The following is a 17,000-nucleotide window of genomic DNA, read 5'->3' as shown; positions in this document are numbered from 1 at the left end:
ATCTGTAGGGTCAGAAAAACACCCCAGCCTCTTCCTGCTTCTAGCCTCCCTGCTCTGTATCCACACAGCTGAAGCCACAAAACAAGCAAGCAACAAACAAAAACAGAATAGGCCCCACCCCGACAGCCTGAAAGTATATGATTATCTTTTCCCAAATAGAAGAGAATAATCTTCCAGCCAGCTCTTAAAAGAGAAAACTTTCTGTCTCCAGCCACAGCTGTTGGCTTGGTAAAATTTGAATACAATCAATAACCCTCATCCCAGTCCCTAGAAACCTTCAAATGTTAACAACTGCCTTGGTTGAGAGTGAGAGATCACTTCAGAAAACCTAGTACTAAGGAAGTATTTCTGTAAGTGCTTGCAAGTAAACGCAAGTAAAACAAGATTTTTTAAACTGAGACTTAAAGCAATTTTACTATGTACCTGAGTCAAGGTTCTACTCATCTTTGTAGTCCCAGGTGAAAGACCTCTTCTTCCAGCAAGCCCTCAGGATTTTAGGACTATGTTTGTTGTCTCTGCTATGTGCTCCCATATCCTCCTCAGTGTCTCCCATCACAGCCCTGTACCTCCCCAACCACAGCCCTGCACCTGCCCTGTCACCATCCTTATGGCCACTCTACCAGTCTGTTTCCCCATTACATTGCAGGGCCCAGACTGTACCTGAAGCTTTTACCAATGAGCCCCTAAACACAGTAGGACCCAATAAATATCCATGAGGCTATTATAAATAAACACATTATCAATTAACTAATTAATGTGGAATCCCAGTCTAGGCACCTGTTTTACTGAGGTAAATATCCATTCCACAAACACTTTGTGTCTCTTATGCTAGTATAGTACAGAAGGAGTCAGACCCAAGTCCTGCCCTCTAACAACATATAGTTGAGTAAGGAAGTCAAGACAATACACAAATACCTATGGCACAAAATATATAAAGGAGCACCACAAAAAGATGAATATCAGAGGATGGAAAAACAGGAGCAAAGGCACAGAGATCACCAAGTAGTTCACACTAGAGCTAAGCCTATGGGACAGGTAATACCGGGGCCAGAGCGTAGAGGTCCTTGAATAATACCTTTGAGTAGTCGGTATATGCCAGGCTAACTGCTTTATATTCATGATCTCATTTATTCTTTGAAACAATTCCATGTAAAACCCCCTATCAAAAGAAGCAAACGTGTTCATAGAAGTCGAGAAAATTGCCCATGATGTCACAGTTGATAAGTGGCAGAGCTGGGATGCACACCCAGGCCAGCCTTATGACCATGGCAGCAATGCTGTGGTGCTTTGGAGCCTGGGATGCCAAGTTAAGGAGTTGCTACTTTATCCAATGGGAGCTACTTTGAGCAGGAGCATGCCAAGGTTCAAAGATTGTGCTTGGGAAGACATATCAGACAGTAATGGGGAGAATAGATTAGGAGTCAGGTTTGAAGCCTATTGCAATAGTCCCAATGGTGTATCATTAAACTTCTGAACTGGAGAGTGCCGGTAGGACTGGCAAGGGGATTCAGAGCTGGGGAATTCCAGAGGAAGAGTGGGGACAATTAAGGATGATCCCAAGCTATGCACCTGAATGACTGGAAGGATGCGGATTTGGAAGTGGCTCTGCATATGTGCATGCCATGGGAAAGAGTAGGAATGAATGGGTGGGAGTACAGCAGCCTTAAGTCCTCAGGAGCTCCAAACCAGGGGGCAGCCTAAATCCTCCCCACTCTCTTCCTCTCCCTAAGCATTGCTGCTACCTGCAAAAGCTTCCTGAATTCCCTGAGCCTTCCCACCCATTTGGGCCATCTGAGCTCAGCAACTCACAAAAGCAGAGGGCTAATAATGTGACATGAGGCATCACACAACCATGTCCACCCAGGTCCACTCTCCTCTGGCCAGCCTGACCCAGCACAGACAATGTCTGGTCCTAAACCGGCACTAAGAAGTGGAATAGCAGCAGACAGGAGTTAGAGGCCACAGGTAGTGACTCTGACTCCTTCACTGACTCCCTGTAATGTTGGGCCAGAAGCTTAACTTCTCTGGATCTCAGTTTCCTAATCTGTAAACCGAGGAGTTTGAACCAGAATCAGAAGTTGCAAACTAGGGGCACCTAGTGCTGCCACTTCAGCCCATTCTCTTAGTCTGTCCTGCAGAAATTCTGGCCTCATCACAGGAAGCACGTCAGGCCAGTATGCGAGATGGGGTGTGGAAGGAAGCCTGCACATAGGCCACACTGCAGAGACAGGGGTACACTCACATGGCTGGCAACCTTGGGCCGTCCTTGGTGCAGATCTTGACTCAGAGCACAAGCCTCAGGAACAGAGTTTGCCCTGACTCAGACAGCATGCTCAGCTCCGCATTTGCATTGCCAAAGGGCCTCTTGGTAAGAATGCACAATACTCCCTCTCTACAGCTTGTCCTGCTCCTGCCTCAAGCTGCACCCCAAACCCGAATGCCAAATTTCAGAGAAAGAGAGTGAGATTATTAAGGGAAGATGAAAAGGAAAATTTTATAAAGTCACAGTCTATTATTTTTAAATAGTATTAGAATTCCAGGATAGATGGGGTGAGGCCAGGGCCTAAAATAGCAGACCCTCAAGAAAGCAAGCATCCCTGCATGACCAGATAGAGATTTCACAGAGAACCTGGAGAAAGAAATGGCTCATAAAAATGGAACAACCAGGAAAATAATCAGACCAAAAATAAACCTGAGAGATGCCAATGCCAAGGTCAATCCCAAAGGTTATTTTGTTCCAATGGGACCAAATCAGTGGAACCAGTTGATGATACTCTTAGTACAAGTGGTGTCCTCAAGAATGAAAATCCTTCCCAACTTGCTCTCCTTGATGGACAGGAGCGAGGTCAGGGTGGAAACTGCAGTGAGGGCATGGGACCCTGACTGACAAATGAAGTGTAAATAAATCACCAGAACCACAAGACATCCACCTGGGAGTCCTAAAGGAAGTCAAGGGTGAAACTGTGGTGAGGCTGCCCAAAATGTGTAACCTCTGATTACAAAGTCACTCATGCTCTAGAACTGGCAGAGTGCCCATGTAGCCTCCATTCATATGAAAGGATCCAGGGAGAATTCTAATTTTCATACCAGGAAAGTAGGCAGGACATAGCTTAAGAATAGGACTTCTGAGCGTGCAAGCAAGCATGATCTATGAAAGGAAAAGACAGTAAGGCTCTTATAAAAGCAAAGCTTGTTTGTAATAGTTTTTGAGAGAGTAAATATGAATGTGAACTAATGAAAATCTGTCTATTTACATAAATTTAATTTACATGAAATTTCCAAGATACTATAGTAAAAAGCTTTTTTAAGTTGAACAATAATACAACAGGAAAAACACTTTTTCAGTGAACTACTTGGAGGCCAGAAACAAAATGAAAAAATACACTGACATGTCTCCAAATTAAAGAAATTTTGAAAGTGCAGTTCATAAGCCATCAGGACACTAGAACTTGTCTTATATAACATTCTTATAATCTGTAGGAGGGAGCTAATGTGAGGTACTCTATGGGTCTACACTTTCCAGGCAGGAGAAAGAAGCACAGACCAAGATAAATGATAGGACAGTCTTTCCAGGTTCTAAGAGTTGATGTAGAAGAGGTGACTGAGTTTCAGTGTGAGGGATCTATCTACTTCATAATAGTTTCTTAGTCTCCTCTCTCCAGATAAGATAAATTCTGGGCTCCATTCTCTGGACCTTGTGATTGTGGGCTCCAAAACTTACGTATGCCTGGAAAACAGGAAGAAACCCAGATTTAATTCACAGAAAATGCTTCTGACTAGACTATCAAAGAGATTGTCCACTGCATTTGGTTAAACCCTGACCAGTCAGGCCTGCCATGGCCCTGCCCTTCCTTCTTCATGACAGTGCCCATTCAATGCATGGAACTCCAGATTTAGAAATTCAGGGCACACATTCATAGAAAAGTCATTCTGAAGCTATGAACTGAGAATTCTAAAACAAACAATAGAGTATAATTGGATTTATCCATTCCTTCCATTTTTGTTACTGCATCTCTGTCTTGGGCATATAGCAGGGAGCTGGCTGTAGAAATGCAAACCTGAGTAAGCTCAGCATCCCCTGCCTAGCCCCATTGTTCCCTTGTAACCTATCCCATCCATCTATTCTGCTTCTCCTACTACCTCCAACCTGGTAAGAGGCATTGCAACACTTTCTTAGCCTCTATCTCTGCTGTCCAAGTCCGTTCATTCCTTTCAAACTACAGGCCACAGAACTTCTCCCCTCAGTCATCCTATAGCATGATGAGAACTTGAAAGTTACTACACCATTCTGGGCTTGAGATCAGTGCCTTGATGGAGAAGTCAGAGACAAAGTACTTCCATGTTGTGTCACCTGCAAAAGCCTATTCCAATAAATTATAGTAGCTATGTGCATAGGTTCGAATCCTGGCACTCCTAATTATGAGTTCAGTGAACTCAGAGCTCAATATCTTCCTTTGCCAAACAGGTAAAATAGTGTTTATCTGCTTAAAAGGGTAGTTCTGGGGATCAATTGTGGTAATGCTTATTTTAAAGAGCTTGATAAAGTAGTTAGTGCATAATAAGCAATCCATTGATATTAGCTAGTATTAACATCTTCCTAAACAGAAGATTTATTCCTTTTTAAATTTTCTCCTCAGTCTAAATGCGGCTTTTAAAAGGCTACTTAAAAAAAGTGGGGGTGACTGATGGTAGTTCTGTGTTCTACAGCTCCTTGGCTCTTAGTTGTCCCTATAGTATCTTTTTGCACAGTATTTTCTTAGGCTTGTCTATATATTGCTTAATAAATTGTGAAGTCCTTCCTATGTGTCAGTGTCATTGCTGCCTGTTCTTGAGTAAAGTTTGCATTGAAAAGGCAGCATGCCTGCAATTTTAAAAGGAGTGGGCCATTTACTGCTTCCAAGAGGCTCCACAGATGACATTGTTCTTGATTAACCCACAAGGTAAAGTGTGTGTACTCTGAAACTATACTGGGTCAGGACTCTGGGAGCAGATCTATCACTGGGTGAAGATTCCTATTAACCAAGCTCACAAGGCTGATGTATAAGCCAGAAACTCCATATCTTGAGTGCCAAAAGTAACAGTGAAACACAACTGCCACAGGACCCTGGAATGCTCAGTTCACTATAATCAGTGTAGGCTGATGCACTGGAGATGCCAAGCTGTCATCAGAACGTTGCATGATGAACATGTAATCAAGGCTTGGGAAGTCTGCAGAGCAAGCCATGGTTCAACATCAGCAGGCCATGATAGGATGGACTAGCAAGAATAGTGCTCATCCTGTTGGAGAACCAAAGGGCCCTGGTGGGCAGCCGGAGTCTGAATGGGCACCACCAGCTTCTGCTTCAACTTGCCTTTCAGAAGTGCCCTGGCTGGCCAGCACCTTCTATACAATCTTTCTCCAAATTGCACTCAGAGCAATTAATTAGGTTTTATGTTACTAAATTACAATCGCATTTCAGCCAATATCCCTGAGATTATTTCCAGGTCACACTGATGGAGTCTTTGGCTTCACGTACTTGCAAAACACCTCCTGGTCCATAGCTACAGATGGTAGATCACATCCATGGGGGATACATGGATGGACCTAATTGAACCTTCAGAGGCAGCTTCATTTCTATTATTTCCAGGTTCCTGGGGGTGTGGGAGGTTGGGCTTCACTGTTACCTCCAGGAAACCTCTATGGGCTAAATTCCCCTGGGCCAAGATCCCCATCTTCTCTTTCATTTCAAGGTTATTTCACAAGTAGAACAGGAATTCATTTGCAGTAACCACCTCATCAATGGCATTGATTGACTTGTCAGGTGAAAGTGCAGATATTTGCTTTATTAACAGGAAGAGACCACTTTCAAGTGTTGGTTGGAAAGAGGGAGACAGACAGACAGAGGAACAGAAAGAGACACAGAGAACAGATACAGGGAGCAGATTAGAACAGAACAAGTCCAGGAATAAGAATGAACTGAGCTGCTGCCTTTACAAGGACTTGCAGAAGGAAGTGTAACATGTTCCTGGATTGTATTTAGAAAATTGATATCCACTACTTAAAAAGGAATAGCTCCTCTCCCACTACATTTATCCTGGCCAATATCCTCTTTTTCTTCCCTCATGTCAACAGCCTATGGAAAAACATCCAGCTTTAGTCGTTAGAAGAAAGAAACTTGAAACCTGGCATAGAAATACCTCTTATTCCTCAAGTCTCAGACTCCTTAGCCCAGAAGAGATCTTCAAGAAGTCTTTTAGGAATCTCTCTGACTCAAGACCTGATGTGCCTAAGGGAAATTCAGAGGAGACACTTTGCCATTTGGGAAATTCTCACCTTCCTACATAGTTGTGACATGGACATCTTCTGCTCTCTTTCTCTGGGTTTAATTGAGGGGCAAGGCAATGTTGATGAAAAGAGCTATGGTTCAGATGCATCCCCTCCAAAATTCAGATGCTGAAACTTGATGGCCAATGTGATGGTATTAAGATGTGGGGTCTTTAAGAAGTGACTAAATTATGAGGGCTTCTCCCCTCATTATGAATGAGATTAAGGCCCTCATAAAAGAGGACGCAGCGTTCGAGGCACAATCTTGGAAGCAGAGACTGAATCCTTACAACAAACCTGCCAGCTCCTTGATCTTGGACTTCCCAGTCTCCAGAACTATCAGCAATAAATTTCTATTCTTTATAAGTTACCAAGTACCAGGTATTTTGCTATAGCAGCACAGATAGACTAAGACAGATGTCTTCAGCTCTCCTCTTTTGGGTTGAGTTGCAAGGCAATGTTGATGAAAAGAACCCAAGCTTTGGAGCCAGACAGCCTTAGGTGAGATCTTCGTTTTGAACATTTCTGGCAAATCACTTAACCTCTCTGGGTATGTTTTTGCAGCTATAAATGGGAGTAACTACTACCTTTCAGAGTTGTTGGGAGAAATAGAGATTGCATTTGGAAAGTGCTTAGTCAATGCATTTCCAGCAAACTTATACCCGCAAGGGATGGGATGACACCATTACAGAAGTCACCCACCAGGTAACACCTAACTGAGCTCAGATCACTAAGCATCCCAGCACACCTATGCAGGCATGTACACCATGCCACCCATGTCATCTAATCAGGCACAAGGCTGCCTCCCTCCCCTTCCTGATCACCTTCCACATAGAAATGCTAAGTTTTAAACATGAGGTTTAAACATGAATAGAAACCTTTCAATGACAGATATCAGCACACACACACAAAAAAGATAGTTGAAGCGAGCAAGACAAGGCAGAAACTATCCCTAATTAAGTCAATTTCAATCACACAAATATTATATATGTGAAAGGGACTTTAACAGTCATTCAGTGAAATCCTCTCTTTTTATAGGTGGCAAAACTGAGACCTAGAAAGGAGAAGGGACAGACCCATGACAATGACAGAGGAGTCCTAAAACCAAGACCTCCTGACTGGGCTGAGGACCCACTGAAATGGACACACAAGGCAAATGCCAGAGGAAGGGAAGGTCAAGCTTACATTTACACAGCCACTACTTTATAAACAACACTGGGATAGGCACTGAGACTTAGGAAACAAGTTCCCAGCTGTCCGCCAGGAGCTTACCGTCTGTCTAGCTGGGTAGCAAACACCTACCATGTGAAACAGCAATAACGAAAGGGGGTTTGTGATGACAAGTCATGGAATGTGTTCAGAGAGATCAGAGATGGAAACAGGGTGATGTCATAGAAGATCTCTTCCCCACAGGCAGTGGGATATGCTGCAGCCTCATAAAGACAATGGCTAGGATGCAAAGAACATTCAAGCAAAAGTTCCAGCAGGAACAAGGCCTTGGAATCTAGACTCAGTATGGTATGTTCTCAGTAAACAGAGAATGCCAGCAGGTTCTGCAAGGACCTGGTAAGTATGTATGTGGATGCTTCCTGGACCTCTCAGCATGGATCATTGAGCTTGGTACTGAGAGCAGAGACTTTCAGGGCTGCAAGTTTTTCAGCCATCACCACTTCACAGTCTCTGCTTTCACTCCACACATGCTATCTTTAACAGTGGTCTCTGTCCATAAGCCCTAGAGAGCAAGTCCCCAGAATATAGGGATCAAATCCAGCTAACTGTACTAACTGTAATCCTATCTTCATCTCATTTTTCCTACCTTAATTTTTCCTCTGCCTCTATTTCATCACCTCCTTATTTTTCTTTATTTTATCTTGTCATGGCACATTTTTTAAGCTACTGTAAATTCCTTTCAAAGCAAGATGGTATCTAAATACATGCCTGCTAGTCAAGCCCATTTGCACAGCAGCCTGATGAGGAGGTTCTCCAGTCTCTCCTCCAGAAATATCTTGGTCGCCCCACTCACTGACTCACCAAATTCACCCTTCCAGGCCTAGGTCAAGTGTTCTACAAACCATTCCCTAACTCCCCCAGGCAAAGCTCACCTCCCTTTCCTCTGAGCTTCAGCTGCATGTGGTATCTACTCCTTTAGAGCATTTACCCTAGTCCACTCTGCAATCCACTCTAAACACTGCTAAAAAATTAATTTTGCTAAAGCAAAGCAGTCCTATCATATAATTCTCTCACTCCAAAATACTCAATGGTTCCCCATTGCACAGTGAAGAACTCTCTCACTTTACTACAGTTTACATTGTTTAATTTTCTATTTTTGCCCTATACACCTAAAAATCCAACCTGCCTGTTTTTCTCAAGCATGCCCTGTTCCCTGCTACAAGTAAAAGGGAGCAGCAGATTTCATGTAATTCTCTCTAGCACTAACCTTGGGCTGTGCACGACATAGAGGGACACGTGTCGACTCAGCTCTGGGAGATCCCCAGTCTCTCAGACATCTTAACCATGTTCCCTCAGTATTACCTCCTACTACTACTGCTAGGTTTCCACGAATTCCTTCTTCCCACAGGGTGATCCAATAGAAAGAATGTGGACTATGGAAATAGACAAATAGACTAATTGGTTCAAGTCTTAGCTCTGCCACTTAATAGTTGTGTGACTTTAGGCAAGTTCCTAGCCTCTCTGGGTCTGTTTATCTTAAAAATAGGGCCCACAAAGGTCATTTTAAAGGTTAATGAGATATTTGTGAAAATGCTCAACTTTATACCAAACGTGTGGAGGGTATTCAATAAATACTAGGTATGATTACTAATGATTATTGTCCTTACTGTTATTCATGCTTCCACATCCAGACAGACCAAAGCAGGAGGTCAGACACCCACTTTACATCCTCAGTCTTCAGTCTCAATGCAGGCACTCCCAGGGCCTGGAGGCCCTTTTCACATCACAAATCACATTGCTACCTCATGCATCCAGTGGAAAATGTCACGTTGTTCCTTCCTGAGGCCATCACTCAGTGCGGGCTCCTCTTTACCCCTCCCCAACTCCTCCAAGCTCCATGATATTTTTTTTTCTTTTTGTAAAAAGGATATGTCCCCAGTGCTTCTGTCAATAAGCATTATTCAACTGCTGGGGAAAGAGTGTAAATCAATAAATATTTAAAATCTACCAGGCTTCTCCATCATCTCCAGACATGGAAGGGCAGAGGCCTCGATGTTAGTCTATGATGAAGGCAGATGGGGAAGGGGGTTTTGCACTAGCTGCCTCTTATTTTTGTCTCTGGCCTAAGCACAGATATTGAGTATGTCAGGTGGAAACAGAGGTGCTGCTAAATGAACTCTAAAGATTAAATCTCACTCTATAGCACACTCAGCAAAAAAGAAGCCTTCCAGGAACATGAAATGTAGATGGAGGTGGGACTGTCATTGGTGTCACTGGGCCAACCAGCCTTTTTGGTTTTAGTTCTAATTTCACAAGATGGTCTGGATGCTCACATGCTGCAACCTCACTGGATGTCACAGAGGATGCTACCTGTGGAAAGGCAGGTTACACCAAGTGGAGGCTGACAAGGGCCCAGACAAGTATACTGAGTTCGACAGATGGAGGTGGGTGGTTTCCTCCCAGAAAGAAGACCATATCCCTAGCCCCAACTTCTAGAATTGGGATCTAGATCCTAGAACTGGAATTTGGTTAAGTTATCCAAACTTTGTCATCCTGCCCCCTCAATGATGAGATTTTCAGACTAGCCACTCAGGGTTAAAGGAGGCACTGCCTATGGAGTAGAAACCATTTGTTCCTCTGTGTAAGTCTAGCTGGGCCCCATAGGAATCAGACCCATGGTTTGACCTCCTTAAGGCCACTGCCAACCAGCTGAGCTATGGCATAGGGCCTCAGGAAACACGTGCAGTACATCAGGAAGCAGGTGGGTAGTTACGAGACTACGTCAGGAGTCTCTCAAACTGTGTCTTCACATCCTAGTCAGGCCTCACCAGTCCTCTGCCCAATTCATGCACCCAGAACCCAGAGCAGTTCATCAGGATAACTGGTGAGTGGCTCCCCTGGCCAGCATAGCTGCCCCAGTGCCTCTCTGAAAAGGTGAGTGTATGTTAGGAACAGGTACCTCCTGCCTGCTGTGCCCTCCTGCTCACTTCTCAATTCTGGTTTCCATAAACACATCATCAGCAAGAAAGGCTGACATGGCAGAGAGATACACAGGACATAGACTTTGATATGTAACCCAGAAGTCAGGGATGTGATCCTTCTCCCCATTTCTACCCTATCCTAAGTGCACAGACCTATCCCATATCTTTCCTCTTGTTTTTGTTTTTTGGGTTTTTTGTTTTGTTTTGCTGTGTGCTTCAAATTGATTTAATAAACCATGTGATCTGAGCATCCTAATTTGGCTGGGAGCTTCCAGTTCCATGACCCCTGGTTTGGGTGACAACTATGTGTACAGCATACTTGAAAAGGCCACCATTGCATCAGAGTAATTCCCCATCACAACAGGGGTGGGTGGGGTGGGGTGGGGTAGGAAAGAACAGTCAAGGTCAGGGATGTAGGAAGAGAGGATAAGTGCTAATATCATATCTGAAGGCAGAGTAGGATTAGGGCCTCAGAAAATATCATTTTACTGAGAGCCTGGATATGAGCATCCCCTTTCTGGCTCTGCCACAAAGAAGTTGTGGACTAATCACTTTGCCTCCTGGGAACTGTTTTTTAATCTAAAGGAATGAGGCAAATAGACTAAATTATCTCTAATGTCTCTTCTGGAACCTTCTGGATCTCCCATTTGGGGATTTAAAGTCTGCTTCAGCCTGCACTGCAGCTAACACTGCATCCTTAGAAAGTGGAGTTTGTGTAAAGATATTGGAGCTTATGTAGCTACAGCATGGAGATCACCTAGCTCACATATTAGTACTGGGAAACTAACTGAAAGTGGGATTGGAGAAAATTGTGTCTCCTAAAAGCCTCATATTCTCCTAGTCAACCAGGGGCTCCTGTTTGCCCTTCCATCACTCTCCACCTGTTCCAGGCACATCTTCTGTCCCTCTCCAGCTGGCTGAGTGCCCAAGGCTGACCTAGATGGATCATATGAAGGCTCCCTTGCCCTCTGGCATTCTGCTGAGCTCAGCCTTTGAAAAGTCATGGCAGGAGATCAGAAGAAGCAAGGAGGGTGAAGCTGCGGAGTTCCCTATTCCAGACACTGTCACGGCTGCCCATGAGCTCGCTATGTCCCTTAACCCAGGTCATAGCTCCTTTTGAGGTTGCTCTTTCACACACATTCTGGTAACCACCCACTTCCCTTACTTGTTCAAGTCTAAATCCCTCCCCACACCTTTGTAAAGAGTCCCTTCATTAGGCTGGCGCGGTGGCTCATGCCTATAATCCCAGCACTTTGCAAGGCCGAGGCAGGTGGATCACAAGGTCAGGAAATCGAGACCATCTTGGCTAACACGGTGAAACCCCATCTCTACTAAAAATACAGAAAATTAGCTGGGCGTGGTGGTGGGTGCCTGTAATTCCAGCTACTCAGGAGGCTGAGGCAGGAGAATCCCTTGAACCTGGGAGGTGGAGGTTGCAGTGAGCCGAGATCGCGTCACTGCACTCCAGCCCGGGCGACAGTGCGAGACTCTGTCTCAAAAAAAAAAAAAAAAAAAAAAATAGAGTCCCTTCATTAAACCTTCCTCAAGTTACCCAACATGCCTGGGTCATCTGTTTCTTGCTAAAGCCCTGACTGGTACATCTAATGAACCCATTTTCACCCTAGTGTCATCTTTGAACAATTGATTCACTCTGAAAATCTCTATACTATGCAACTCAGCACATTCAGGACTCTCTCTGGTGCGGCGGAATTTCCAGACAGAAGCTGAGTTTTCTTTTCTCTACAACCCTCTTCATCCCCTGCAAAATTTCCTGTGCAACATAGAAAGAAAAAAAATCATAATGGCTAGAACTCTCAGTTCTGAGCACAGATAAGCAACACAACACAAAGTTCATGTCATTGTTTAATATGCTCTCCCACCTAGCCTGATGACTCAATATCTCTTGTGGGAGATGACCCGCTGCCCCTCTCCCTGACAACACTCAGGCCACCCTCCCAAGGAAAAGAGTGTCATTAGGGATCCTGGATCCCCATCAAGCCCAGCTCTTCTCCTGCTCCCACCAACTCACCAAAACTGGTAGGTGAGCTGAGTTGGATGTCTCTGACTGGCTTCCAGAAAAGTTATGTTCTCTCTCAGCCCCAGTCTAAGCTTGAAATCTCAACTTCTTGAGATGGTTTCTTTTTAGTAATAATAATAAACAGTTGTTGAGAATTTATGGACTAGATACTGATCTAAGCATTCTGTGTTATACAATTCCATCTTTACACAACCCTGTGCAGTAGGAACCTTTATTATCTCATCTCACTTTAAAGAGGAGAAAATGGCACACAGGTTAAAACCACATGCCAGGATTTGGGCCCATGCAGTCTGGCTTCAGAGCCTGTACTCTTTTTTTTTTAACTAAGCAATGTTTTAGTCATGTGGAAAAGTACAAAGAATACCATAACTAGTCACCATAACCTAGATTTAACAATTATTAGCTTATTGCCATATTTGCTCCATCATTTTTGCTGAATTATTTTGAAGTGAATTACAGACATCCTGACAATTCACCCATAAATACTACAATATGAATCTCTTAAATATGAGGGCACTCAGCTACAATACCATTACCACATCTAACAAAATTAATAATAGTTCTGAACATCATTTAATAACCAACCTATATACAAATTTCCCTAACTTCACCCCAAAATATGTAACCCTTCTGAATTCACACATCCTCCTTGCACAGGGCCAGGCTCATCTTGCTGAAATTGTTGCAGTGTTGGCTCATATGCTGTTGCTGAAGCCACATCAGCACCCAGCCCTATCATGATGATGCTATATGCTCCTTGCTATGATTTTCCTTCTTAGTCTTTAAAAATAAGAAACCTTCTCTCTTACTCCAGAACTCCTTCCACTCAATTCTGGTATAAATCTAGTACAAAGCAGTCTTTCCTGAGTGAAAAAGACCCACCTTCCCAATGTAGCTCCTGCCCCACTGTAGCCAAGACCATGTGAGAGACACAAGTAAACATATAGGATAAAACACTGGATATGTACGATAGACACAGAGTGCTGATTGGTGCGTTTTTACAGAGTGCTGATAGGTGTGTTTACAAACCTTTAGCTAGACACAGAGGGCTGATTGGTGCATTTACAATCCTTTAGCTAGACAGAAAAGTTCTCCAAGTCCCCACCCGACCCAGAAGCCCAGCCAGCTTCACCTCTCAATAAGGTCTGTTGAGCGCTGTTCACTGTTGCCTCATCCAGACAGTTGGAGAGGTGGTGGCCTGACCTAATGGTTAAAACACGCGTAATAGGGAAACCAGATACTGGTCTAAAGTTGATGACCTGAAACCCATCAGACAGCATCTCCTGGATCTGTTTGTCTCCAGTAACATATTTGGTTCCACCTCTCTCTTGGGGCCAAGGCAGATCCACTAACTGGGTAACCCTAGCGACAAATAAAATGAATTAAATAAGTTTTTAATGAACACTTCCTGGCTCCCTGTACTCATCACTTTCTTCACTGACACAAATAGTCTAATTTTTTTCACCCATTTAAAAAAAAAGGACCTGTTTCCAAACTTGGATACACCTATCAGACCTGTCTCCAACCTTGAGTACATCTATCAGACCTCTGTAGTGACTCTGACATCACAAGTTCACTGCCCTGAGATCTAATTCATGTGGCCTTAGTATCTTGAACTGGCTCAAGATGCCCCTTTACCTATGCCTTTTCTGACAATGAAAATGCTTCTCACTTGTCTTTTCAAAATCTTCCTTCCCCTTAACTTGTCTGCTCCCCTACCCCCACACACACATATGTGATGGAGAGCTGCTATTAATTGCCACCATTGTGCAGCTAAAGAACCAGTAGCCTGGCAAGGCATTAGCTCACCCCAATTCAGAAGAAACATTACATGTTTAGAGGAAGGTTCATATCAAAATCTCAAGATACAGACAAGAATGGGGGAACACCTTATGTAGTGACATAGACTTTTTTGAGAGGAAATTTGGCAATTTCTATCAAAATGTTAAATGTTCATGGCTATATTAATATCAAAGAAGATTTCAGAGCAAAGAATATTAGCAGGGATAAAGAGGGATATTTCAATTCATCAAGTAGACCTAACAATCCTAATAAGACAGCTTCAAAGTACATGAAGCAAAGCTGATAGGATTGCAAGGAGAAATATAAAAATTTATAATTATAGTCAGATAATTTAATATCTGAAAAATGCAGCAATTAATAGAATAAGGAGACAGGTCATCAGTAAAGATATGGAAGACTTGAACAATGCTATCAACCAACCTAACCGAACTGACATTTATAGAATATTCCACTTCATAACAGCAGATACACATTTTTTCAAATGCACAGGTAGCATTTATCAAGGTAAACCATATGCTAAGCCATAAAACAAATCTCAATAAGTTTAAAAGGATTAAAATCATGCAAAGTGGTATATAAATTATACCTCAGTTGGTTTTTTTTTTAAGTCATACAGAGTATGTTCTCTGACCACAACAGAATTAAACTAGAAATCAAAAACAAAAAGAATCTAGAAAAAACTCCCAAATATTTGGGAAGTAAATAACATACTTCTAAATAACAACTGAGCTACTAAGAATTCAAAGGAGGGGCTGGGCACCGTGGCTCACACCTTTAATTCCAACAATTTTGGAGACTGAGGCCGGTGGATCACTCACTTGAGGCCAGAAGTTCAAGATGAGACTGACCAACATGGCAAAATCCATCTCCACTAAAAATACAAAAATTAGCCGGACGTGGTAGCGCACGCCTGTAATCCCAGCTACTCTGGTGGCTGAGGCACAAGAATCGCTTGAACCCAGGAAGCAGAGGTTGCAGTGAGCCAAGATTGTGCCACTGCACTCCAGCCTGGGTGACACAGTGAGACTTTGTCCCCTGCCGGCTCCCCCCAAAAAAAAAGAATTCGAAGGGGGATATTAGAAAGAATCTCAAAGTAAATAAAAATGAAAACACATTATATAAAAATCTGTGGGATGCAGCTAAGGCAGTCTAAATCTGTGGGATGCAGCTAACGCAGAAAGATATTTATAGTGCTAAATACCTATTTTGAAAATAAAGATCTCCCATCAATAAGCTCCTATCCTACTATAAGAGCAAGTGAAATCGAAGTGGAAGAACAGAAATAAAAAAGATCAGAGCAGAAGCAATAAAATAGCAGGAAAACAAAAAAAAAATCAATGAAACCAAAGTGGGTTATTTGAGAAGATCAATAAAATCAAAAAACCTCCACCCAGACAGATCAGAAAATAAGAGAAAAATCTCAAATTACTATTAGCAGGAATGAGAGAGGTGGCATCACTACAGATTCTATAAATGTAAAAATAATAAGAGAATATTATAAACAACTTAATGCCAGCAAATTTGACAACTTTCACAAGATGATCACATTTCTTGAAAGACACAAACTACTAAAATTCACTCAAGGAGAAATCACTAACTTAAATAGGTATTTATCTACTAAAGAAATTAAATTTGTAGCTCAAAAGCTTCCCCCACACACCGCCCCCCACCAACAAAACAACTCAAGATTCATATGGCTTTTTTTTGTAAATCTGTGAAACATTTAAGGAAGAAATAATATCAATTCCATAAAAACTCTTCCAGAGGCCAGGCCCGGTGGCTCACGCCTGTAATCCCAGCATTTTGGGAGGCCAAGGTGGGCGGATAATGAGGTCAGGAGATTGAGACCGTCCTGGCTAGCATGGTGAAACCCTGTCTCTACTAAAAAATACAAAACAAAAAAATTAGCTGGGCGTGGTGGCGGGCGCCTGTAGTCCCAGCTACTCAGGAGGCTGAGGCAGGAGAATGGCGTGAACCCGGGAGGCGGAGCTTGCAGCGAGCCGAGTTCTCACCATTGCACTACAGCCTGGGCGACAGAGCAAGACTCCGTCTCAAAAACAAACAAACAAACAAACAAAAAACAACAACAACAAAAAGCTCTTCCAGGAAAGTGAAGAGGAGGGAATATTTCCCAACAACTTCTATGAGACCAGCATTATTCTGATGCCAAAACTAAACAAAGGCCATGTAAGAAAAAAAAAAAAAACTGTAGACTACTATTCCTTAGGAATATAATGTAAAATTCTTAATTAAATTTTAGCAAATAAAATCCACAATATATAAAAAGGATAATACATCATGACCAAGTGGGTTTATCCCAAGTATAAAAGGTTGGCTTAACATTTGGAAAACTATTCAATGTAACTTACCATATGTTACGGGTTGACTTGTATTCCCAAAAAAGGTATGTTAAAGTTCTAATCCCTGGTAGCTGTGAAAGTGGCCTTATTTGGAAACACGGTGTTTGCAGATATAATCAAATTTGGATGAGGTCACTAGGATGGTCCCTAATCCAATATGATTGATGTCCCGATAAGAAGAAAAAAAAAAAACTGCATATGAAGACAGAAACACATAGGGAAAAATGCCATGTAATGGCAGAGGCAGAGATTGGAGTGACGCAGCAGCAAAGAATACCAAGAATTGACAGCCACCACCAGAAGCTAGGAAGAGGCAAAGAAAGATTCTGCCCAGAGTCTCAGAG

The sequence above is a fragment of the Pan paniscus genome, chromosome 2, assembly GCF_029289425.2.
Source record: "Pan paniscus chromosome 2, NHGRI_mPanPan1-v2.0_pri, whole genome shotgun sequence".
Lineage (NCBI taxonomy): Eukaryota > Metazoa > Chordata > Mammalia > Primates > Hominidae > Pan > Pan paniscus.
The sequence above is the reverse complement of the archived record's forward strand: the minus strand, read 5'-3'. Positions refer to the sequence as shown.